Source organism: Esox lucius, chromosome 1 (genome assembly GCF_011004845.1).
Source record: "Esox lucius isolate fEsoLuc1 chromosome 1, fEsoLuc1.pri, whole genome shotgun sequence".
Taxonomy (NCBI): Eukaryota; Metazoa; Chordata; class Actinopteri; order Esociformes; family Esocidae; genus Esox; species Esox lucius.
This window is the reverse complement of record NC_047569.1, coordinates 11,095,696-11,121,095: the sequence shown is the minus strand read 5'-3', so window position 1 is coordinate 11,121,095 and position 25,400 is coordinate 11,095,696. Positions and strand designations below refer to the sequence as shown.

The following is a 25,400-nucleotide window of genomic DNA, read 5'->3' as shown; positions in this document are numbered from 1 at the left end:
AAAATGTAGAGGAGTTACGTGTTCCCTTGTTAAAGATAAATTACTACAATGTGAAAGAAAATGTAAGAGGACGTTAGGATTAAGAATCTTTTTTCCAGAGCATGCTTACACATTTCATATTTTAATTTGAATAATTAGCAGGGTTGCTCAAACCTGTTACTTTGTGGCAGGATGTACCTTATGTGAGCCTTTTTTAATTCACGCTCACCCGTCTCCACCGAGTCAACCAGTCACACAGATGTCTGCCTTCAGGGCAGATCTGCCCACAGTATATGTTTGAGTAAGTAAAACTCCCACATGCGAGATAACTGGCCCATGATCTCTATGAGAAATCCCTGTTAAGCAACAGAAATAAGTGGAAACATCTGTGATGCACACAGTACATAGGTCTACAACTTCCAGTCCAGGTAAATGCAACACTTGTTTGCAAGGTAGACAACAAAAACATTATCTTTTGGCCAAACAATATAAAAAGGTAAAATGAAAAATAAAAAAATAAAAATAGCGTCCCTTATAACAGATGTTTCTTCAGGTTATGACCAAAACATACACTACAATGCCAAGGCCTTTCCTTGAAAAAATAAAGGAAGAAACTGCAAGTGTAGCTAAACATCTCTTATGTCGCCCGTTTCAACACTAACCTCATGATTAATGACTGTGATAAGTGCTCTAGAGGCACAGCCACTCAAACGGAAGAAACAGCCTACACTACGACACACAATTCTAGCTCTCTCGTCCTCTGGATGCAATTTGTTCACAGTAAAATTACCCCCTTATCCTTCAACAGGAAGTCAATTACACCAATAACAACATTTATGTTGTGTGTCCGAAACCATCATCCATCAAATCACTGCCTGATTAAGCTGAGTACGTTTGTGTCTTTCTATGCACGCCCGTGTGTGCACATGGTATGTGTGTCTATGTGTTTGAATGTGTGAACAGGCATGATCTAAGCCCATACATTAGAATACATTCCTGAAATTTAGCATCTGCTGAACTGAGTATTTGTTTAAGAGCTCAGTCAAAGGCCCAGAATGGAAGTGAATGTGACAGCATCTCTCCATTGCTTCCAGATGTGCACATTTACATATTTTTTAAAGGATAGTACAAGTGTGTGTATGTGATCCGTGTCTATGTGATGTCCCCACAAAGATAGTAGAACCAGAGAAAATGGCCGCTTAGGGGAAAACGTATGATTGGTCACAGTGACAGAATTGGGGTAGCTTTTAGGTTTAGACGTTACCAGTAAGTTATATTTTTAGGTGTTAGGGCAAAGTTAAGTTATTGAGATTAAGTTAAGGGTTAGGTTAAGGTTATGGTTTAGGTTAGAGTTAGGATCAGGGATACGTAATAGGGAACATTGATTTCTGGGTCATGGTTCGGTCTCAGGTCCCCACAAGGATAGATGAAAGAGAAATGTGTGTGTGTGGTGGGAGATGTTTACGTGTAGAGGAATATCTACCTTCATCCCATTGGAGGTCATCATCGTTGCCCTCACAACTCATTCCTAACTCACATAGTCTCCTGCACATTTCAGTGAACCTCGTTGTTTTGATTCTGCTGGGAACTTGAAATGTAGAGGACTCTTTTTCACCTCCATTAAAATTCCTGGCTGATGTGTTTGGGAATGCAGAGAGATTGTCGGACCAGCACTCCCATATCCACCTGGAATAGCGCTAAGCCCACAGACCCGTTCTCGGTTTCAGATCCAGGAGACAAGTTGTTAACCACTTGCGTGTGTGTGTGATTCAGTTGCACACTGCCACCTCAGGCAGAACTCCGCAGCTGTTCACGCTCAGCTAGGTGATCTTGAATGTATTTTCCCACAATGCTAAGTCTCTTCCCTGTTATCCCTGTGGATAGGTGGGCTAAATGGCCACAAGGGGCCCCTCGTGGATAACAAAGCATGAGCATCCATCATTTATCATTTTTAGAGCGAGCGGCAGTGCTATTTGGGTGATTTGTAGCTTCAGTTATTCTGTTACGGAGAGCTGTAATCGCTTATCTTAAATGGAAATAGAGATTTATCCACACACACAAGAACCAGAGGAATGGAAATAGAGATTTATCTACACACACAAGAAACCGAGGAATGGAAATAGAGATGTATCTACACACACAGGAACCAGCGGAATTGAAATACAGATTTATTCACACACAGGAACCAGAGAAATTTAAATACAGATTTATTCACACACAAGAACCAGAGGAATTGAAATACAGATTAATTCACAAGCATGAACCAGAGGAATGGAAAAAGAGATTCATCCAAACACAGGAACCCTGTTGCCTGACTCTCCAGTTCTCTTAATCCACCCTCTATATCTTTCGTTCATTATGCCTCTATCACCCTCAGCCTTTCTGTAACTCGTTGTCCTGGAAATGGATTTGGATAAGTGAATCCATATGAATTATAGTGTGGATTTATCAATAGAAGTAAACTCTTCAAGGATCAATTATTTTGAGTGCCAGTATATGGGGTTGGAAAAACAACTCTGGTGTTGCCATTGAGCAAGTTAAATATCAGGGCCACACACACAAACACACATCACTGAAATAGGCCAATAAACATTGCGGTATTTACATGCCTGTGAGTTTTGGCAAGTGCTAATAAGGAGAAAACAGTGAATGTGTTGGATCAGAGGGGGCTAGCGTTCTCATCTCCAATCGAATTGTTGATGAAACATAAACACACACAGACAGCTCAAGCGTAGCAGTGTTTGTTTTTAAAGAGTAAATAGTTCAAGTTGTGGAGGATCCAGTGATATTCAGCCAACGGCTGACACACACAAACGCACACACACACATACACGGATCTAATTAGACACCACAGCTACACACTCCTGTCCCATCCACAATCCGCCTCCCCTTCTCTCCCGTCCCTGTGCCACCACCACACCTCACTACATAATTGTTCTCTGGAGAACGGAAAAAAAACAATGCTATTCCCACAGGTTAGGTTTGTTTATTTCAGTCGTTTTTTTTGAGACCATCACCTGGAAGATGTTCTATTCTCAGTCGGTTTACGCTCCTGACTCTGTGAGCCACACAAGAATACATATCTCCCCTGAGTCAGAAACATGCGCTCACGAAACACACTTTGGATTGAGGCCATTCCTATAGCCACTTATTTTTATCCAACTGCACATTTTCAATATGTTTATTAATGGGGACCAGCCAAGTGTGCCACGAGTCCCACATCTGCACCAGGCCTGAGCTGTGTGGGTAAGTGGATTGGGGAAAAGACAGAGAAAGGGAACATAGAGAGAGGGGAGGCAGAATAGGTGCAGATTGATGATGCCTATCTGTCTCCATCTCCGATCTGGATTAGATATATTAATGAGACACACTCCCGCCCAGACCCCACCTCCACCCAACACAGAACGCATCCTCATGTCTTGGTTGTGTTTGTGTGGGCAAGGCCATTTTCATTTTGGTAATCGCGTCTATCCCTCACGCCCATCTCCTTCAATTATTCTGTGAATAGCTCACAGGCACATATGACGTCTCCGTGATACAAAGCCATCAGATATTAATGTGACGTGTGGGCGTGTGTACAGAAGCATTCATGTGTGTGTGTGTGTGTGTATGCCGCTTTTGTTTTGTTTTTTTCAGTCCATTTCCACTCTTTTATAGTCTGCGTCAGAAGGCCAGCTGGATGATAAGTGTTGGATGATTCATTAGCAATTAAGACGCCTTTCAGACGAGAACAGCCACTTTGACTCTGTGTGTGTATACGTGTGTTTGTGTGAGTGTGTGTGCGAGAGGGTGCATTCCTGCGTGTGTTTCTGAACAGAATTCAATGGTATACGTCAATCTGAAAGCATGTAAACTGTTGACTTGTTATTATCATCTCTGTGAAGACCCGACCACGTGGAGAAAGAAAATAAAGGGAGAGCGAACAGGAACCTGAACAACTGCCCCCACCCCAGTCACCTCCTGTTCCAAAAATGATTCTCCGGAAGGAGGACAGGCTGGCAGTACAGGTTAGTTATGGCCACTCCTCAGCAACCCCCCCAACAATAAAAAAACACCACCTGAACAGTTTCTTTCCCTGTGGGGTGACCCTCATCGAGTGGCCATCTGTCCCAGGGAGACAAACAGGACTGTTATCGACACCAGAAAACCCAGAACCTAAAATTGCTTATACAACAAATAAATGCCTGTAGTAGTGACATGCTGTACATACACGTACAGTGGGGAGAACAAGTATTTGATAACCTGCAAAATCAGCAGTGTTTCCCACTTACAAAGCATGTAGAAGTCTGTAATATTCATCATAGGTACTCGTCAACTGTGAGTGACGGAATCTAAAACAAAAATACAGAAAATCACATTGTATGATTTTTAAGTAATTCATTTGCATTTTATTGCATGACATAAGTATTTGATACATCAGAAAAGTAGAACATAATATTTGGTACAGAAACCTTTATTTGCAATTACAGAGGTCATTCGTTTCCTGTAGTTCTCGACCAGGTTTGCACAAACTACAGCAGGGATTTTGGCCCACTCCTCCATACAGACTTTCTCCAGATCCTTCAGGTTTCAGGGCTGTCGCTGGGCAATACAGACTTTCAGATTTTCTATTGGGTTCAGGTCTGGAGACTGACTAGGCCACTCCAGGATCCTGAGATGCTTCTTACGGAGCCACTCCTTAGTTGCCCTGGCTGTGTGTTTCGGGTCGTTGTCATGCTGGAAGACCCAGCCATGACCCATCTTCAATGCTCATACTGAGGGAAGGAGGTTGTTGGCCAAGATCTCACAATACATGACCCCATCAATCCTCCCCTCAATACAGTGCAGTCATCCTGTCTCCTTTGCAGAAAAGCAACCCCAAAGAATGATGTTTCCACCTCCATGCTTCACGGTTGGGATGGTGTTCTTGGGGTTGTACTCATCCTTCGTCTTCCTCCAAACACGGCGAGTGGAGTTTAGACCAAAAAGCTCTATTTTTTCTCATCAGACCACATGACCTTCTCCCATTCCTCCTCTGGATCACCCACATGGTCATTGGAAAACTTCAGACGGGCCTGGACATGCGCTGGCTTGAGCAGGGAGACCTTGCATGCGCTGCAGGATTTAAATCCATGACGGCGTAGTGTGTTACTAATGGTTTTCTTTGAGACTGTGGTCCCAGCTCTCTTCAGGTCATTGACCAGATCCTCCCGTGTAGTTCTAGGCTGATCCCTCACCTTCCTCATGATCATAGATGCCCCACGAGGTGAGATCTTGCGTGGAGCCACAGACCGAGGGAGATTGACCGTCATCTTGAACTTCTTCCATTTTCTAAAAATTGCGCCAACAGTTGTTGCCTTCTCACCAAGCTGCTTGCCTATTGTCCTGTAGCCCATCCCAGCCTTGTGCAGGTCTACAATTTTATCCCTGATATCCTAACACAACTCTCTGGTCTTGGCCATTGTGGAGAGGTTGGAGTCTGTTTGATTGAGTGTGTGGACAGGTGTCTTTTATACACGTAACAAGTTCAAACAGGTGCAGTTAGTGCAGGTAATGAGTGGAGAACAGGAGGGCTTCTTAAAGAAAAACAAACAGGTCTGTGAGAGCCGGAATTCTTACTGGTTGGTAGGTGATCAAATACTTATGTCATGCAATAAAATGCTAATTAATTATTTAAAAAACATATAATGTGGTTTTCAGCATATTTATTTTTAATTCCGTCTCTCACAGTTGAAGTGTACCTATGATAAAATTACAGACCTCTACATGCTTTGTAAGTAGGAAAACATGCAAAATCGGCAGTGTATCAAATACTTGTTCTCCCCACTGTACGTACATACAAACATATGTAATGCCTGGATTTCTAAAGGTAAACTATTCCGGTCAGTTTTGCCTTTGTATCTGACAGATCTTCAACCTTGTTTAGTACCTGTTTAAAAGTTAATTGTTGATGTTGTCGAGAAGGGTAGTGTCTCGTAAAGTTAAGTGTTCTTTCATATTTCTAGAGACTGTTATAGGTAATACAATCAATATAAAATTGGTACCAACACACTCGTCTTCTGTTTGGTAGTGACAACCAATTTAGTGAGTCATACATTGTATAATGATGTCTCTTAAAGTGCCATCCAAGAATGAAACTGCAAAGATTGCTTTAAATGACATGTCATTTTTGAAACAAGGCCTTGATTGTGTTTGATAGATGATATCACCGCAGTCTAGGATAGGAAGCAACAGTTACTAAGTTGTTTCTAACAGACACAGTAAATTTATTATTAGATCTATATACTAACCCAAGCTTATGGTAAATTGTTTTCCGAATACTAAAAACAGCATTGTGTGATTAAAAATGATTGGAAATAATATTTATTTTGCAAAGCAATCATCTTGATTTCTACCAAGAAATATGGGCAAAGTGCACATAGCATGTCTTCTCTTGACAGCCAGGTGTGTCAAAGGTGGCGTCTCAACATCAGGGGCTCTGGATCAGTACATGGTCAAGTTTATTCAGTCACATCAGTCACACAGGTCAGAAATCATGCACCCTCTGTTTAGAGCAAAATGTTTTTATCCCGGCTGACTCTTTCCAGTTCGTCAAATCATTGTTGACATGTTTTCTTATGATTTAGTTGGGCATGAGTTGCTTATGGAGCCCTTTTCTGAACAGAGTGAGTCTATATCTCTATCTTTCTCTCTCTTAGTCATGGGGGAGGTCAGCTGACACGGCTGATATAATGAATCACATGTGCAAACCAGCATGACTGAGATGCAAAACTAGAGCATGAATTATACATGCTATCAGTGGAGGTTGTCCTGTGTGTATGTGTGTGTGTGTGTGTGTGTGTGTGTGTGTGTGTCTGTATGCCTGAATGATTGTATAGTTGGACTGTGGTAAAAGGATTATGGTTCTGTTTTTTACTTCATCGTAAACATTTTCATTTTGTCAGTGAGTCAGCCAGCCAACCAGACACCAAGCCAGTTCTGGATTATACGCAAAGTTAGTTTGAAGTGGAACCAGAACCAGATCTTAGGTAACCGCCACAGAACAAAAAACACCACTTCACACCAGGTTCTGTATATCCACCACTGTGTTGTTGCACAAGGAGTGAAAGACTATAACTAATTTGCTTGTGTCAGCACTGCAGCTGTACACGTTTAGTAATAATTCCAACCTGACTGGAATTTATTTTTAGAAAAAAAAGATTGGTTTTATCTTTTGAGGACAGTGAGAAAACTATATTCTAATACTTTATTTACATGCCTCAACAATAGGTTACAAATGACTTGTTGTTGAATGCTGACTCGGGAGAAGGTTCAATATTGTTGTTACTAGTGCAGCTTTCAAAATTATAGACCACAACATTTTAACTGACAAACTTAGAAACTGGGTTGAGATCTCAGGGATTGCACTAGATTGGTTCAAGTCGTATCTGTCAAATAGAGCATTTGCATTTTCCATTAACAATTATGTCTTCCTCTGTGCCTGTCATATGTGGTGTTCCGCAGGGTTCCAACCTGGGACCAATCCTGTTTTCTCTGTATATGCTTCCATTCGGTAGTATAATTCGCAGCGCAACATTTATTTTAATTGTATTGTAGATGAGAAGCAATTGTATTTGTTGGTTAAGCCAAATGACTTGAGCAAGTTGTGTGTTCTGCATAATTTGCCTGGAAAATGTTACACACTGGATGTCTTTAGTTGAACCCTGATAAACTGAAGTTTTAATTATTGGCCCCCCATCTATTTCGGATGTTCTTCGGTTGGCTCTAGGATCACTACCAAAAATATTGTGCCTGTGGCCAGAAAAGTGGGAGTTTTCTTTGATCCAAACTTACAGTTTGAATATAACATAAAAAATTGGTGCAGTCATGCTTTTACCAACTTAAAAATATTGCCAAAAAAGATCGGTTTTATCTTTTGAGGACAGTGAAAAAATTATACATGCTTTTATTTCATCTCACCTAGACTACTGTAATGCTTTGTTTACATGCCTCAACAATAAGTCCCTGGGTAAACACCGAGTTGTACAGAATTCAGCTGCCAGACTTGTTACAAGGACTAAATCAAGGTCCCATATAACCCCAGTGTTGGCAGCTCTACAGTGGTTACTGGTGAAGTTTAGAGTAGATTTTTAAATTCTATTTATCACTTTCCAGGCACCACATGGTCTGCGACCTGATTACATTCGTGACATGCTAAACCCATACTGCACTGTTAGGCTTCTCAGATCAGCTGCATAAGGACTTCTGGCTGTCCCAGAGTCTAGACTGAAAACTAGAGGGAACCCGGGCCTTTGCTATACGAGCCCCTAGACTCTGGAACAGCCTACCACAGAATATCAGAGATGCTATGTCAGTGCATTCTTTTAAATCTTACCTAAAAACTAATTTTTATAAGATGGCTTTTACAAATATTATCACTGTGATTTTTTTTTTAACTTCCTTTTGTTTAAATAATATACATTTTCTTTTATTATTATTTTAATGTATTTCTATTTTTATTGTGTGTAAAGCACTGTGTACTTCTACTACAAAAGCGCAATACAAATACAATAATAATAATAATTATTATTATTATTATAGTTATTATCAAGCATACAGGAGTCATGCTAATATAATTGGTATTTTTCTCATTCCGCTATTATTAATTTACTGCTTTTGTGTTAAGATAGGTGAAACAATTGCATATGTCCGGCGTATTTGTTTAGAGTTATTGAAGTGGTCTTTACGATCTGTCCTGACATCAGGGGATGCTTGTGACACCAATGGGGTGTTAGGACAGAGAAGATCTTTGACTTGGTTAGGAGGGAGCCATCCTCCCACTGAATGCTAGGAAGGAGCAGTTCTCCCAGCTGCTGTGTTAACAAGCACCAGGGTCTTCAAGAGGCAACCTTTATCTGGAAGCCTGTGGAGCGTGCGAAGGAGTGGGTGACTGTGGCGTTCTGTAACTCTCATGGTATTGATGGCACAAGCAGGGAAGCAAGACAATAAAGAGTATCAGGAGTCTACCGGGAAATGACAAGTGACTAGATTAGGATCTGCACTACTTCCTGTCTGACAAAAGGTTGTACTCTGCAGATGCTGTAGACTCACTGCTTTGACAAGCTTTCATGAGTGACCTCATGGAGTGGTCAGACTTCCCCAGAAAGATGATTCTAGATTTAATTGAATGTTAAACTTTTTAAAAGACAGGAGGGATTTGAATGTCATGCTCATTTTGTTATTTTGAAAGGTGAAGGCACAAATCCTCTCCACGTTTCCTGGACCTGCCAGGTACAGTAGAAGGTTATCCAGGTGGGTGCAGAACTTGAAACATCCAACCTTGAGCGAGCAGAGAGGAGGATCTGATGGGGATACATTTAGGAGGATACAAACAGACAGTCAGTTTTATTGGTCGAACATATCTGTACAGTTTGTTGCTAAATGAGCTTTTCTCACCTTCCAACAAATAATGTAGTAGGTTTATCAAAGTAATACATTTAAACAAGAATGTGATAGGGCAAAAGTTTGATTACATATTAAAAAATACAATCAAACCAACAAAAGTAAGTAGATAGGATTTAAACAAATGAAAGCGATTATTGACAAGTGTATTAAATACGTAGTTTTTGACAACTAGCAACACAATGAGTGTTGGTTTCTAGAGGAGGGGCGCAACTATTTAGCAGTCAGAGGGGATGGTCAGGAATGAGTTGATTAAGAATGGGAGAAAGACTCCAGTGATGGACTGGAGAAAGGAGGAAGGGATTGGATTGAGTGGCAAGGTTGTCAGGAGGTCAGACATCACTAGTTGCAGCAAGATTTCATCCGGAGAGAGGGGAGAAAGAGGCCCTAAGCATAGTGCGTGGGTGAACTCAGTAGGCAGTAAATGAGGAGTGGACGATGGCAGCCTTTTTCTATGGTTTGAAAAAGTTGTCTGCAGAGAGGGACGAGAGAGGGCAAGGAGGATTAAGGAGGGAATTGAAAAAGAAGTTTCCTAGGGTTAGAGGCAGAAGCTTGAAAAGGATAGTGATATAAAGCAGCTTTAGTGGGGGATAGATGAAGGGACGGTAGAGAGGAAGGAGGAGAAACAGCAAATGGAATGACATTTTTAAAACACTTCCTGAAGAAAAAGTGTAGACTAAGAGTAAAATGCTTACTTACAGGCCCTTTCAAAATTGAATTGAGGTTGATGTGGAGCGCCTGTGGAAGTAAAGCTAATTGGCAACATGATAGTTAAACAGTAGCAGCAGCGCATGTGATTAATGTACGTGTGTGTGTGTATGTACGGCATTAGAGTACAATAATTGGGATCATGTTAATAGACCAGATAGCTACTGTGTAGTTTTTTTGCATTCACGTTTGAGCTGTACAAGGTCTTGTCGGTTCTAGACATGTATGCCATTTTTAAGGCCTACGTCTGACGCCACCTGGTGTAGAGGTCAGGGATGGCGGGAGCTTGGCTGTAGTGATGAACTGTGATAAATTCAGCCATAACAAGTGTTGGCAACTTTCAAGAAGCTTTTGATAACGCAGCTGTAGAAATGTTTGAAGGTCTGAGGGTCTGTACGACCCTGAAGCTTTTGAATCGCTCCGCCCCAGCCTTGTCAAAATCATGTAGTCCATGATTAGCTGTCCATGATTTTGTTTTGCTGAGGTTGCCATGGCACCACCAGGTAACTGGATTCCTCCCCGTTGGCTATCTTGTCGTCACCTACTACCGTTGTGTCAGCAGAACTTAATCATTGCGTTGAAGATGGTGGTGGGTAAACATTCAGTACAGGAGGGGACTATGCATTCACCCCCCGAGGGGCCCCCTGTAGATAGGGTCTGCTCAGGAGGTGCGTTGTTGCCAACCTCCTCCACCTTGTGGCGGTCATGGAAAACCCAGTTTCCCAATTGCACAGGGAGGTGATCAGTCAAATTAGTGATGAGCTTGGAGGTGTTGAACGCTTAGCTGAAGTTGATGACACAGCATTCTCACGTAGATATTGCTGTTGTCCAGTTGGGAGAGGGAGTCTATTAGAGTAGGTACTGTTAAAAAACAGCACATCAATGAGAACACTAAAGCACTGTTTATGATGGCTCATTGTCACCAACCTCACGTGACAACTGTATTTCAACCACTGTTAGTGACTTTCTAAACATGCTCAGTTCTAGAATGTTTCATATTATTGATATCATTGCACCTGCTAAGGTAAAAACAATTACTTGCAAACAAAAAGCACCTTGGAAAAACACTACATCTGCAAAAACACCAAAAGTAATAGACGAAAAGCTGAGTGCAAATGGTGAAAAAGGTTGATTATGACATCTAAATAGAGAGAAACTTAATTCTTAAATACAGAACTGAGAGGCTTTAGGAAATATATATTGTTGCCCGAATATCCTTAAACTAAACTTTAACCATTTACAATTTGCTACTGTTGATATAGGTTGACAAGCACCTCAGCACCAGTAGCCCCTGAGCTGCTTTTCACGGATAAATGCAATGAATTCGCCTCCTTTGTCAAGGACAACATTCAGTGCATTAGACAAGCGATTAAAAACTTCACAAAAATGAAGAGTGCCACCACTACATTCACATAATTCTGTTAGCATGACACAGTTTAATACAATTCATTACACAACACATTGTACATTGTACAACATCTTAAGCTGTCAAGCTGCGTCCTTGCTCTGCTTACAAACTTTTTAAAGATGTTTTTAGCTGCTTGGCGTTGGTTAGGCAATAGTTGGTTCTCTTGTTAGGCAATTTTCCAAAGGCCTTGAACCTGGCAGTCAATAAGACTCTGTTAAAAATGTTGCCAAAAACCCTTGTCTAATCAGCAACTCCAGACCAATTTCAAATACATCTGTAACAGGTAAAATCTATTTTCAAACAAATAAGCAGTTTCTTAAACTCAAATGGTTACTTTCATTTCATTTTTTCATTCACTTTCATGCTTTCCAATCAGGAATTCGGCCCCATCACAGCACAGAGATTGCCCTGATTATTATAGTTTTAAACGACCATGATTTAAACACTGATTCTGGTGAAATGTCAATGCTAGTGTAATTGGAACTAAGTAAGGTGTTTTACACAGTTTATCATACAACTGCTTGACAGACTGGAAAACTGTGTTGGTCTTTGTGACAGAGTCCTAAATTGGTTCAAGTCTTATTTACAAGACAGGAAATAATTTCTCTCCATAGATAACTATGTATCAAAGAAAACTAAGAAAAAGTAAGAAAGCCAAACACATTACACCAACACTTAGGACACAGCACTGGCTTCCTGTATTTCATACAACTTATTTTAAGATATTGCTACTTATCTATAAATCATTCAATGGTCCAGGGCCATCTCAGACCTATTCTTTCAGCATTAACGCTCTAGATCAGGGGTTCTTAAACGTATCCATCCAGGGACCCAAATGAGAAATGCTGTGCTTTCCTGGGACCCATGAAACCACGAGGTTCCCAAAGCCCAATACATGTTAGTGTGCCCCGCTTGACATCTGAGAGTTTTAAAGTTAATTTAAATTCAACAAATTTTACCATGGGGCATTGAAAATAATGTTGCAATTGGGAAACCGAATGGATCATATCATTTCGAACGCCGTTGCCCCGTTCACTATCTTTTTTGCTGGGAGAGGCTTCCTTTAAAAAATCGTAAACTCTCAAAACTGTATTAATTCCAAAAGCCTTGTATTAATTCACCAAAAAATTCCTTTAAGAAACCCTGCTCTAACCGTTCCCAGAGGAAGGACAATGTTTGGCAGCGTTTAATCATTATGGCATGGAGAGCTAGAACAAACTGCCAGAAAATCTTTGACTTGCTCCAAGATTGATCAAATTTAAATCTAGGCTAAAAAACCTTAAATTTTTCTACTACCTTTATTGATCTTTTAATATTCGTTCAGCCCTCTTAAATGTGATTAGCATGCTTTTTTTATGCACAGTTTTGTTTTTATGTTTTGTCTTTTATTCTAAATGTATGCTGGATGTTTGGTGGCCTAATCATTTAAAGCGCTTTGAATTGCCCCAGTGTATGATATGTACTATACAAACAATCTTGCCTTGCTTTATTCATTGATTACAATGCACTTGCTACTAACCTGTGTAATTGTTTTACATAGCTTTTTAAAAATGTATGCGCTCTGGATAAGAACATCTCCTAAATGACCAAAATGTAAAAATATCTATATAAATGTAATTGAAATTGCGTTGTGTGTGGGTCTGTTGAGACTAGTGGGTTCAGTGTGTCCCGATAGGGTTGGTATAAGCCATGACCAGCATTTTCAAAAAATATTATGGCTAAAATTGTACATGCTACTGGACCATATGAATTTAGGCCAGTTGCCTTGGTGTTCTTAGGGACTGGGTCTGTTTTAACACAGTTGTTGTTATGGACCTGGGTCGAGGAGAGGTTAAAGATGTTTGTGAAGACACATGAAGCTGATCTGCACATACTACGAAGATATGTCCTGGTATTCTTCCATCTGTCCCCTGCAGCCAATATTAACCTGTTTAAAACTCACACCGGCTACAGGTCGGCAAGATCACACAGTCGTCTGGAACAGCGTGTTCTCACACATTGTTCTGTGACACCTGCCTGGTAGACAAAATAGAAGGTATTTATTTTGGCTGGTGGCCTCGTATTGCTTGGAAGCTTACATCATCTTCATCTCATCTGAAGATGAGATGAGATGCTTACAGCTGGGTGTCCCTTTGGAATTTATGACAGACCAGCATCACATCCGACCTGCATCAAGCCCTGTCACATCCGAACAGCATCCAGCCTTGAGCCCTGTCACATCCGACCAGCATTAAAATAGTCACATCTGACCAGCATCAAGCCGTCACATCCGATCAGCATCAAACCTTGTCACATCTGATCAGCATCAAGCCATGTCACATCCGACCAGCATCAAACCCAGTCACATCCCACCATCACATGTGAGAACATGTGGAAAATGTCTACTGAGTAGGGTCAAGGTGGTAGCATCAGTTGAGAGGAAATAGAAAGTTTTAGCAGAATGGAGAAATTACAGGATTAAAGAAAAAAAGTGGAAAAGATAGAGAACACTGCAATACTTCAAGCATACTTCCTGCCTTTGGGCCAGGAAAGGGAGAGGCGAAAATAAATAAATATTGGAAATAATTAAATGGAAAGAAATGATTTGAAGTCAGTTGACAATTATCTTAATGTGCCCTGGAGTTTCACTGCCTATAGATGTCTATCGGCTGTGCATGCGTGTGTGCACGTTTTGTGCAAATGTGTGTATGTATCGTGCACAAAACACATCAGAGGTTTAATTATATGCTATTACATAGTGTTTTAATAATCCCACCGGGTAAATGTCTTTGGAGATGTGACTGACCAAATTCTTGGCACAAACAAAAGCACACAAATACACTGTGTATTCTTAACCCTGATAGATCCTTCTACAATCTGCCAGCTAAGCAGTCAGGTGTAATTGCAGGTATTTTTACAGAGAGCAAAATGATTGCAGGGTAAAACGAGTTAAAATAGTCAAATTGGTTCAGAGATAAATGCTGTGACGATATACTTGGCCAGAAAACACAATTTCTGTCTCACACACCCACACCCTCTCAACTCTGTGAGTCTGTGGCTGATAATGAAGGTCCATCCCACAGGAATCAATGACCAGTAAAATGACAGGGAAAAGACAAAAAAGTCAATCCAAAAATCTATTTCATTCTTCTATCAAGCTATTTGCAAAGACATTTATGACATAGGGCTTTATTAGAGGGATGTCACACACACACCGATACATCAAAGAGTTTTCATGTTGATTGACGGCTACGGGTTTTCTCCGATACATCAAAGAGTTTTCATGTTGATTGACGGCTACAGGTTTTCTTAAAGTTGAAGTTCACCAATCTGTTGCTACAGTGAGAGAAACAATTATTTGATCCCCTGCTGATTTTGTATGTTTGCCCACTGACAAAGAAATGATCAGACTTTAATTTTAATGGTGGGTTTTTTTGAACAGTGAGAGACAGAATAAAAACAAAAGAAATCCAGAAAAACGCATGTACAAAATTTTTGAAATTGATTTGCATTTTAATGAGTGAAATAAGTATTCAACTCATCTGCAAAACATGACTCAGTACTTGGTGGCAGAACCCTTGTTGACAATCACAGAGGTCAGACGCTTCTTGTAGTTGGCCACCAGGTTTGCACACATTTCAGGACGGATTTTGTCCCACTCCTCTTTGCAGATCTTCTCCAAGTCATTAAGGTTTCGAGGCTGACGTTTGGCAACTGGAACCTTCAGCTCCCTCCACAGATTTTCTATGGGATTAACATCTGGAGACTGGCTAGGCCACTCCAGGACCTTAATGTGTATCTTTTTGAGCCACTCCTTTGTTGCCTTGGCTGTGTGTTTTGGGTCATTGTCATGTTGGAATACCCATCCACGACCCATTTTCAATGCCCTGGCTGAGGGAAGGAGGTTCTCACCCAAGATTTGACGATACATGGCCCCGTCCATCGTCCCTTTGATGTGGTGTAGTTGTCCTGTCCCCTTAGTAGAAAAACACCCCCAAAGCACAATGTTTTCACCTAAGTTTAATGGTGGGGATGGTGTTCTTGGGGTCATAGGCAGCATTCCACCTCCTCCAAACACGGCGAGTTGAGTTGATACCAAAGAGCTTGATTTTGGTCTCATCTGACAACAACACTTTCCCCCAGTTCTCCTCTGAATCATTCAGATGTTCATTGGCAAACTTCAGACAGGCCTGTACATGTGCTTTCTTGAGCAGGGGGACCTTGCAGGCGCTGCAGGATTTCAGTCCTTCACGGCGTAGTGTGTAACCAATTGTTTTCTTGGTGACTATGGTCACCTTGGGATCATTGACAAGATCCTCCCGTGTAGTCCTGGGCTGATTCCTCACCGTTCTCATGATCATTGCAACTCCACAAGGTGAGATCTTGCATGGAGCCCCAGACCGAGGGACATTTCTTTTGGGTTTCTTCCATTTGGGAACAATCGCACCAATAACATTTCTGACATGCGTTTTTCTGAATGTGTTTGTTGTTATTCTTTCTGTCACTGTTCAAACAAACCTACAAATTAAAATTATAGACTGATCATTTCTTTGTAAGTGGGCAAATGTACAAAATCAGCAGGGGATGACATTTTTTCCCCCCTCACTGTATCTATGGAGCCATGACTAACTGTGCACCCAGTCCTCTCCTATGGCCTCTTCGTGACCTTCTAACCCCAGACTATGGCACATAGCTTTTAAGAACCTGCAACTGCAACCTTTTGAAGTTGGCCTGAAGATTTTGTTATTTCATTTTAGCAAATAACAATACTGTGAAGTGTGTCTCCAAATGGAGGAAGGACTTTGGCAGGAATTTGTGGTGTACTAGAAAAAAAACGTTTCCACTGATTTATAGAAAATATGCCATTCTTTCCAGTGACATTACTTCCTCAGTTAGCCAGCTAAAGGTCTATTCATGAAGAAAGACCACCACCTCATGCTTGTAGATGAAACTGAAGTGAACACTATCTGTTCATTGGCAAGACTTCGGACAGACACAATAATTGTAGCTAATGGGTCTTTGATTTACACTGATCACAATGTTCATCATACCATAATCTGTCAACAAGCATGCAAGCGAGCAGACATCTTCATTCATGGGTTGCATTTTGTCATAATAATGTTTTGATAACACCTCTCTGAAATGAGTTTTTGCAGGTCGGGGTGTCTGACATTAGGACTGTTTTCTTCAAACCATCATGGCTGTGGCATCGGTTGAATGTTAATAACAAAATAAATTACCAATTGATGGAGGGGCAATCCATTAATAGGAGACTAGCATTGTCAAACAAAGCTGCTGTGTATCAGCATTTATTGCAGTTACTGTGTGCATTTCGCTTACTTGTGAATGAACTGCATTAAAAATGTCCTCAAAAATATCCATGTTGTTAAAAAGTAAATCCAGCAAGCATAAGGGGGAATAAACTATAGTGCAAAAGACACATACAGGGGATGGTGTAGTGCTTTTCTTATCGGCTATGAAGGCCATGTTTGATGCATTGTTCCACATGTCCTTCCTGCAAATTTGGTCAGCAGTGTCTTGAGAACGACATTAATCCCCCCCTAATGACCACTACACACTTCATGCGATGCAAACTGATGACTGGGCACTTTTAATACACGGATCTGTTTGGCCCTTTACCCTGTGTAAAGGGCTTTCCTACTCCTATTTGTCCATCAGCATCCCTCGTCGTTCCTCCACCACCCGATCCCATCTGTAACCTACGCGTTCCTCCACCACCCGATCCCATCTGTCACCTATGCGTTCCTCCACCACCCGATCCCATCTGTCACCTATGCGTTCCTCCACCACCCGATTCCATCTGTAACCTATGCGTTCCTCCACCACCCGATCCCATCTGTAACCTATGCGTTCCTCCACCACCCGATCCCATCTGTAACCTATGCGTTCTTCCTCTCTCCCTTCCTCGCAGCAGGTGAAGTGCTGGCTAATGTTGTAATCTGTCTCCCACTGTGAAGGCCCCTCACATCTGATTGGGCCCACTGAGAGAGGGATGCCGAACAGTGAGAGGAAATGACAAAGGAGAAACCGTGTGTGTGTGTGTGTGTATGTCTGTTTGTGTGTACAGCAGACGGCGGGAGAATAAAGATGAGAGGAGAATGGGGAATGGAAATGAAGTGCGAAGTGGAGTGACAAGAGGAGAAAAGTGACACTTCAAGCCCCGTGCCGACAAATAGAGCTTTATCTTTCTCCTCCTAATCCCCCTTCCATGTAACTGCCAATCAGAATAGTGCCAGTACACACACACACACGCACACACACACACACACACGCACGCACACACACAGGCACACACGCACGCACACACGCACACACGCACGCACATACACGCGCGCACACACACGCGCACACACACGCGCACACACACGCGCACACACACACGCGCGCACACACACGCGCGCACACACACACGCACACGCGCTCCTAGTTGCTACAAAGCACGTTTGCTGGGCAGTGTTGTTTGATAGATAGGCTCTGGTCTTCCATCTGAATCCCCTAACAGACAGCTATAGGGCTTATGCAGATCCCTGGGATATGACAGAGGTGACTAAACAAAGCTGTCTGTATATATGTGTGTGTATATGTGTGTCAGTGGGGTCTGTGTGTGTGTGGGTGTATATGTGTGTGTGTGCATTTTATCATAATTGGGCCCATGTCTATTTCACTGGTCAGTCAGAAGAGGGACTCACTGATTGATGTTGTTTGGCGTTCATGTTTTCATTGGGTTTTACTGTGTGTAAAGGTCTGTTTATGTGGTGTGAATGTTTAAAATCTGAAACTAGAAAAATATGACCAAGTAATGGCAATTTTCAAATAGATGCCCTTTCCTGTCTCATGACTTTGAGTACCATCGCTGAATTCTGATATCCCGACATGCCCCAGCAGACATAATTATCACCAACATCTGGTTTGATTAACGTCCCCTCGGACTCTTCCAATTTGAGTCACCCAGCTAATTACAACTGTACTTCACCTGCTGTCACAAATTTACACAGCACTCACTAAAAAGCTGTCCTCTCTCTCCATTCTCACTCCTCATCATCCTCCTCACCCCTCATCGTCCTTTTCCTCACCCCTCATCATCCTTCTCACCCCTCATCATCCTTCTGCAAACAATGCCACTACACCCCTCATCGTCCTTTTCCTCACCCCTCATCATCCTCCACGCATTGCCTCCTCACCCCTCATCGTCCTTTTCCTCACCCCTCCTCATCCTCCACGCATCGCCTCCTCACCCCTCATCCTTCTCTAAGCATCGCCTCCTCACCCCTCATCATCCTTCTCCTTATCCGGTACCCCTCCACTCCACCCCCTTTTTCATTCTCTTCACCCCTTACCCCCTTTCATGACCACCTCCGCCTCTCTTCCCCACAGCCGACATGTAACATATAACTTTTTCAATGGCCTCCAGTTTGTCCTCCAGCCTCTTGCGTTCTCTCACCCTCTCTCAACCCTTTCATCTCCCATTGTTATCGGATGTCTGATGCTTTAAATCTCTCCTCATTAGTTTGTGGTCTGTTTGGCTGGCTAGTCATTTAACATGCTGCCAAGAGGGATTTACTGGGAACCCTGACGCCTGCCTGCCCTCCCCTCACTCCTCTCACTCCCCGCTCTGCTAAACGCCACAGCATAATCAGGCTAGACGCCTAGGCAGCACTGCTTTACCGGGTCATGCTGGGATGAGCCTCCTAATGATCGGCTGGCTCTTCATCACCATTTTCACTGGGATCATCGCAAACAGCTTTCAAAGTAACAACCCAGAAAAATGCCACACTTTAATCAGCTTTAAACAGTTTTTCCCACCCGAGTCCGCAGGCCAGCGATGATTGAAACCGAATTCCTACGGCCGAGTGTCTCCTTATAAGGCCCTGGATGAGGTCACGCAGGACCCAAGAGGGAACGTGGAGAACATCTCTCCTGTGACAGACTGAGGAGGCTGGGGAAGGATGCCCAGGCAGTGCTAAACCCTGGCAATGAATCAAAGCGTTGGGGAGGAAAGAAGACATGAAAGAGAAAGATGAGTGTGATGTTCAGAAGCATATGGACAGAATGAGGGGCACAGCTGCTTTTGGAGAGAGGGAAGTGCAGATGTTTGCCAATGACAGTAGGGGCACGTGATGCAGTAGTCTGCGGTCACTGGTGCTATATTGAATGAAGCAATGTGTAATATGTGATGGTCAGTCTTGTAACAGGGATGGTCTGGTTTATCAGTGACGGTCAGTCTTGTATCAGTGAGACAGTCAGTTTTGTATCAGTGATGGTCAGTCTTGTATCCATGATGGTCTGCTCTATCAGTGATGGTCAGTCTTGTATCCATGATGGCCTGGTCTATCAGTGACGGTCAGTCTTGTATCCATGATGGTCTGCTCTATCAGTGACGGTCAGTCTTGTATCAGTGAGACAGTCAGTCTTGTATCAGTGATGGTCCGGTCTTCAAGTGATGGTCCGGTCTACCAGTGATGGTCAGTCTTGTATCAGTGATGGTCTGGTCTACCAGTGATGGTCAGTCTTGTATCAGTGACGGTCCAGTCTACCAGTGATGGTCCGGTCAACCAGTGATGGTCAGTTTTGTATCAGTGATGGTCCGGTCTACCAGTGATGGTCCGGTCTACCAGTGATGGTCCGGTCTACCAGTGATGGTCAGTTTTGTATCAGTGATGGTCCGGTCTACCAGTGATGGTCAGTTTTGTATCAGTGATGGTCCGGTCTACCAGTGATGGTCAGTTTTGTATCAGTGATGGTCCGGTCTACCAGTGATGGTCCGGTCTACCAATGATGGTCAGTTTTGTATCAGTGATGGTCCGGTCTACCAGTGATGGTCAGTTTTGTATCAGTGATGGTCCGGTCTACCAGTGATGGTCAGTTTTGTATCAGTGATGGTCCGGTCTACCAGTGATGGTCAGTTTTGTATCAGTGATGGTCCAGTCTACCAGTGATGGTCAGTTTTGTATCAGTGATGGTCCGGTCTACCAGTGATGGTCAGTTTTGTATCAGTGATGGTCAGTCTTGTATCAGTGATGTTTGTTTTCGTAGCGTGAACTGATTCTGACCCTGTGGGGTAAACGTTCATAGTACAGATCTGTGCTTAGGCTTTTCGCCGAAGGGTCTGTTTAAAAAAAAAAATATTTACCAAGTTATTGCACTAAAAACCCTGGATAAGGCCAAAAAAAGTCAATTTCCGCCTAAAATGATGTACCCAAATCTAAATGCTTGTAGCTCATGACCTGAATATAGTATAATTATTTTGGGGGTACCATTTGAAAGGAGACACTGTAGTTTGCAGGAATTATAAATAAATGCAGGAAAGTATAACACAATAGATTTGGCAGAAGATAAAACAAACCAAAAACATGCGTTTTTTGTAAACGCATGTTTTTGGTTTGAGTTGCAGTGGGGAAGGCCAAACATGGATTAGTAACCTGGAGGAACTTTCAACTTGATCTACTAGATGTCAGCAGGATCTGGGTAAAGTTTCACGGCCATTTGATATAAAATTCAATGACCTACTTAGTCATTTGTAAAGCAAGCCCAAAGTGTCCTTTCCAGATTGGCCACTTCGTGCCAAATTGGACACTTTGGACACATTATGAATTTTCAAGTTCATACCTACACAGAACATACAACAGTGAAAAAGAGATTAATATAAGGGTTACACACTCCCAAGAATGTTACACATGCTAGAAAATTAGCTTTCCTTCATAAAGGTACCAACAGGAGGTGCCACAAGGAGGCGGGTCCAATGATCTAACATGTGTGGTGTTTGCTTCATGTGGTGATCTAACATATGTGGTTTTTGCATCATATTTGATCTAACATCATATGTGGTGTTTGTATCATATGTTAGATCACCACATATGATGTTAGATCATATCTGGTATCTATGCCTCCTTACACACATCTATAGTAAGCAAACAGTTGGCAGGAGTAGAAAGGAAAATAATAGAAGGGAATAGTAGAAAGAAGGGGGAGACTTATCGACTTCTGGGAAATCTCTGAAATGGCCAGTCAGATGATGGCGTCACAGTGGAGGTCAAGAGCCAGAGGGACCTCCTGAATCCCTGTTGGTTATTCAGGGAGAAATATGGGGATGAATAGGCCATAAGAATCAGCCACAAAATGTCATAGCCAAATCACAGACAATTGATTACATATAAGGACATTATGAACTGAAATCTACTATGATGACGTGACCCAATTGGCAGTAAATGCTCAGAAACTATAGGACATAGCCTAACATAGCCTAACATAGCCTAACATAGCCTAACATAGCCTAACATAGCCTAACATAGCCTAACATAGCCTAACATAGCCTAACATAGCCTAACATAGCCTAACATAGCCTAACATGCTGATGGTAATACACTGTATGTCTTGGGAAATCTATCTTATTGTACTCACCAAGTTGCTTGAGTCACAATCCATGATTTCTTCCAAAAATCTAGTCCAAATTGGTCTCCTCTGTTGCTTTTTTTTAAATGCCGAGTATAGTTTCGTGAGCAGCGACAGAGCTGTGCGTCTTGCGCAATAGTCACGTTTGGTTGAAGATTTGTGGGGGTGGTGCGCACTGGTGGTGTGTCCTGTGTGTGCCTCTGACGGTGATCGTTTGAAATTTGCCGATAAGTGTGGCTCGCGTGCTCCAAACCTAGCGAGTTTCAAATCCATTGGTCGTTGTTTGAGGGAGTTACATGCTACCAAAGACATGCGCATGTCTTTGCTTACGTGGTGCAAAGCATACAGGCAATGCAGAAGGATAAACTATGTCTTGTTAAATGCTTGAGACTGTTCTTTTCAGGAATACCAATTATTTCGGTGTTAAAACCTAGGAAGGTTTGAATATCATTAATAGTTTTGCTCCGAGTTGGATTTTGTTGTACAACGCTGTGGAGAACATGAATTGTTTTGGTTTATAAAAACAGAATTTATCAAACAAAACGACGCATGGTTATATCTCTGGGACCATCAAGATAAGAACTCAGAAGAAGACCGCTCATTGTAAGTACGCAATTTACCATCAGACACCAAACTAGCGACCCTGGTGCCATTTTTGTGAATGTTGACTATACTCAAACACTTGCATAGGAGTTTGTCGCCGTAATAGCTACTTTAAAATCTGTACTGCAGTTAGATTAACGAGATTCTAAGCTTTCTGCACATATATAATATGCCTATAACAAAAAAAAAAATTTACAACACTTTGCAAACTTTGTGGCATAAACGTTTGGTGTCCCGGCGGCGGGACGTCTCAGAAAATGTACAGGCAGCTAGCGCTAAAGTCCCAACAGCTCTTGATACTTCTAAGTACAGTTAGTCTTTTCGGTGAAACTGCAGTTCACTATGTCTCCCTAATCCAGGTGCGGCCCAGGGTTACAGAGGCCAGAGATACCTGATCCAGCACTGATAGACAGCCAATAAAAACTCAAAAAGAGATTTATCCAGAGTTCCCCGGGGCAGGAGACGGACAAGGCATCAATACTCTCCTGATGACACAGCTGAGGAGGTGGGAGGAGGTCGATACTCCATGTTCAATCCTCCTGGTCCACCATCTCTCCTCCACTTAGTTTTTCTGTCTCCTCCCCTGATGGAGGGATCGATGGAAGGATGGCAACCGGAGAGGGGTTTTAGAGTGACACCGTGACTTTGCCCAGACATTAGAAAACACAGCAACGCGGGTAGCAACTTAATGGCACTGCTCTGACTTTGTGTCTCTCATGAGTGTCTGTATTGACTGTATATGCCCGTTAATGTTGTTCTTTGTATGTAAAGCAACGAGCAGAGTGTTGGTAAGCGCAGTCAGAGTTTTTAACTGCTCAGTGAGTAGAAAGCACTTCACACGGCTACTTAAGAGAAAATCTATACCAGCTTCTATACATTAAGTCTTAAGGGACACTGGGAGTGTGTGTGGGCGCGAGAATGTGTACGAATGTATGGACCATGGGCTGTGGTCTCTATAACTTCTGGTCTTTCTAGTTTTCTATCTTCCTCTATCTTTCTCTCTAATCTGATCAGATGAGTGTGGACTGTGGCATCAGGTGTTGTTGTGTGCTGTTGGTAATAATCTGTCAGACACAGACCAGTCTCTAATATTCCAATAAATCACCTTGGGATTTCTCAGAGAAGCGAATGGGATTCTGTCAGGCCGGCTGGAATTCAGAAACACATTTATCTGATTTGTTTCTGTGTTGTGGTTTAGTGAGGCATAAAAAGTACGTCCTGACTGCCGCTCTCTAGCCTATTCATTGCTTTCATATATTATTACTTTGACAAGGGCTGGTAAAACCTTGTGTACTAAGAAGCGAATAGGGTGCCACTTTGGACGCAGACAAAAAGAAGAGGGAGGCATAATGTGGTTACAAGGGTTAGGTGATGGGTGAGGGGGAGGAATTCTAGAGAAAGAATCACGCCACGTCCCGTTGTTTCCAGTACAGTCCATGTTTTTGTGTTGCGGCCTGCTCCTCTACCATGTGATTTTCCTACTAAACACAATTCCATAGGATTAAGGTCAGAACCTCAGACACCTTGACAGGTCAAATCACGCACCAGAGACCAGGCTGATTGGTTGTAGTACATGTTTCTCTGTCTGTTTTTAGGCAGAAGGTGCAATGTTCTCACTGCCATGAGGGAGACTTCCACCACATTCTACCTGGCCTTGAATTAATGAACCCGGGAAGGCCAGAGATGGACTGAAAAGCAGTTTCTCTTCGTAGCGAAAGACATCAGAAGCGGGAATAGAAGGGAACTCGATGGGCTGCACACAGTCTATGGAGAGGTCATTAAGATTTACAGCTCAGCAGATGTAGACTCTGAACAACATCTCCAAACAACAATGTATGCACATCTCCGTGGTCTCCAATTCATACATCAAACAATGCCTATCTGTTACTGTCCAATTTGGGGGAGTCGAAGGGAGGAAGGACGGAGAGAGCGAGGGGGGAGAGAGCGAGAAGGAGGTAGGAGAGAGATTCTGGGGCAGCTAGGATCCTTACGGTATGCTTATCCTTACGGTATGCTCAGTTGCCATGACAACCTCTGCTTCCACATGACCAATCACAAAGTTTTATGCTCGCTTGCATGACTCATGCAAACTCACACACCTGCACGAAAAACTTGCATGTGACAAGGGCGAAACAGTCAGTCACACATTTGCTGGGACCAATTATGTTGCAGTCTGGGATTCCTCCCTCAGAAGCCTAAGAAATAACATTTTACAATCATCCTTCAACTATTTACTAAATTGACAATTACGTTTATCATCTGTATCCCATAAAAACAACAGTTCTCATTAATACTAAAGTTTTCAAATACTATTTCATAGAGTCAATAACTATAAAATTGCACATACATACCCAAATTAAAATGTTTAACGTTACAAAACAAGGAGGTGTCATGGTACTTAAAAAATAATAATAATAATAAATATATATATATATATATATATGGTTTTCCTTCTTTGTAATTCTGTTATGATTTGTCTAATAACCGTTCCCATCACAAACTTCCCATCACTAATGATGATCACAGACGCACAATTGTTATTCAGGTTCAAATAACGCACCTATTATTTTTCGATTGAAGTAATCCAAGAAGTAATTACAAAAATTTGATCCGATTACAATATTTTAGTTGGTAATTTAACAGATTACAGTTCATGTTTTTTGTAATCTGTTACTCCCCAACTCTGACCCTAGGCTGGATACAGTAACACGTTAGCAGCTTGTTGCACTGTGTAAAGTTTGTCTGGTGAAACAAGTTAGAATTTGAATCCAAATGTGAAATTACTGATCTTATTTATTAACTTGTAAAATGGGCCAAAAATTGGAGATTTAACTGACACTGAAAAGTCATATATTGTAAAATGCATTTCAGACGGATGCAACATTCTTGAAAT

At 42.1% G+C, this 25,400-nt stretch overlaps 2 long non-coding RNA genes across 2 annotated transcripts; one reads left to right on the top strand and one right to left on the bottom strand.

Annotated features, from left to right (window-relative positions):
* Positions 1-9,049: 9,049 nt before the first annotated feature.
* Positions 9,050-21,061, bottom strand: LOC117594925. The gene is made up of 3 exons (XR_004576197.1): positions 21,023-21,061; positions 19,319-19,482; positions 9,050-9,299 (listed from the first exon to the last, which is right to left on the bottom strand). It is a non-coding gene; the product is annotated as an uncharacterized LOC117594925 (long non-coding RNA).
* Positions 21,062-22,409: 1,348 nt separating this feature from the next.
* Positions 22,410-23,734, top strand: LOC109615775. The gene is made up of 2 exons (XR_002196769.2): positions 22,410-22,507; positions 22,867-23,734. It is a non-coding gene; the product is annotated as an uncharacterized LOC109615775 (long non-coding RNA).
* The last annotated feature ends 1,666 nt before the right edge of the window (positions 23,735-25,400 follow it).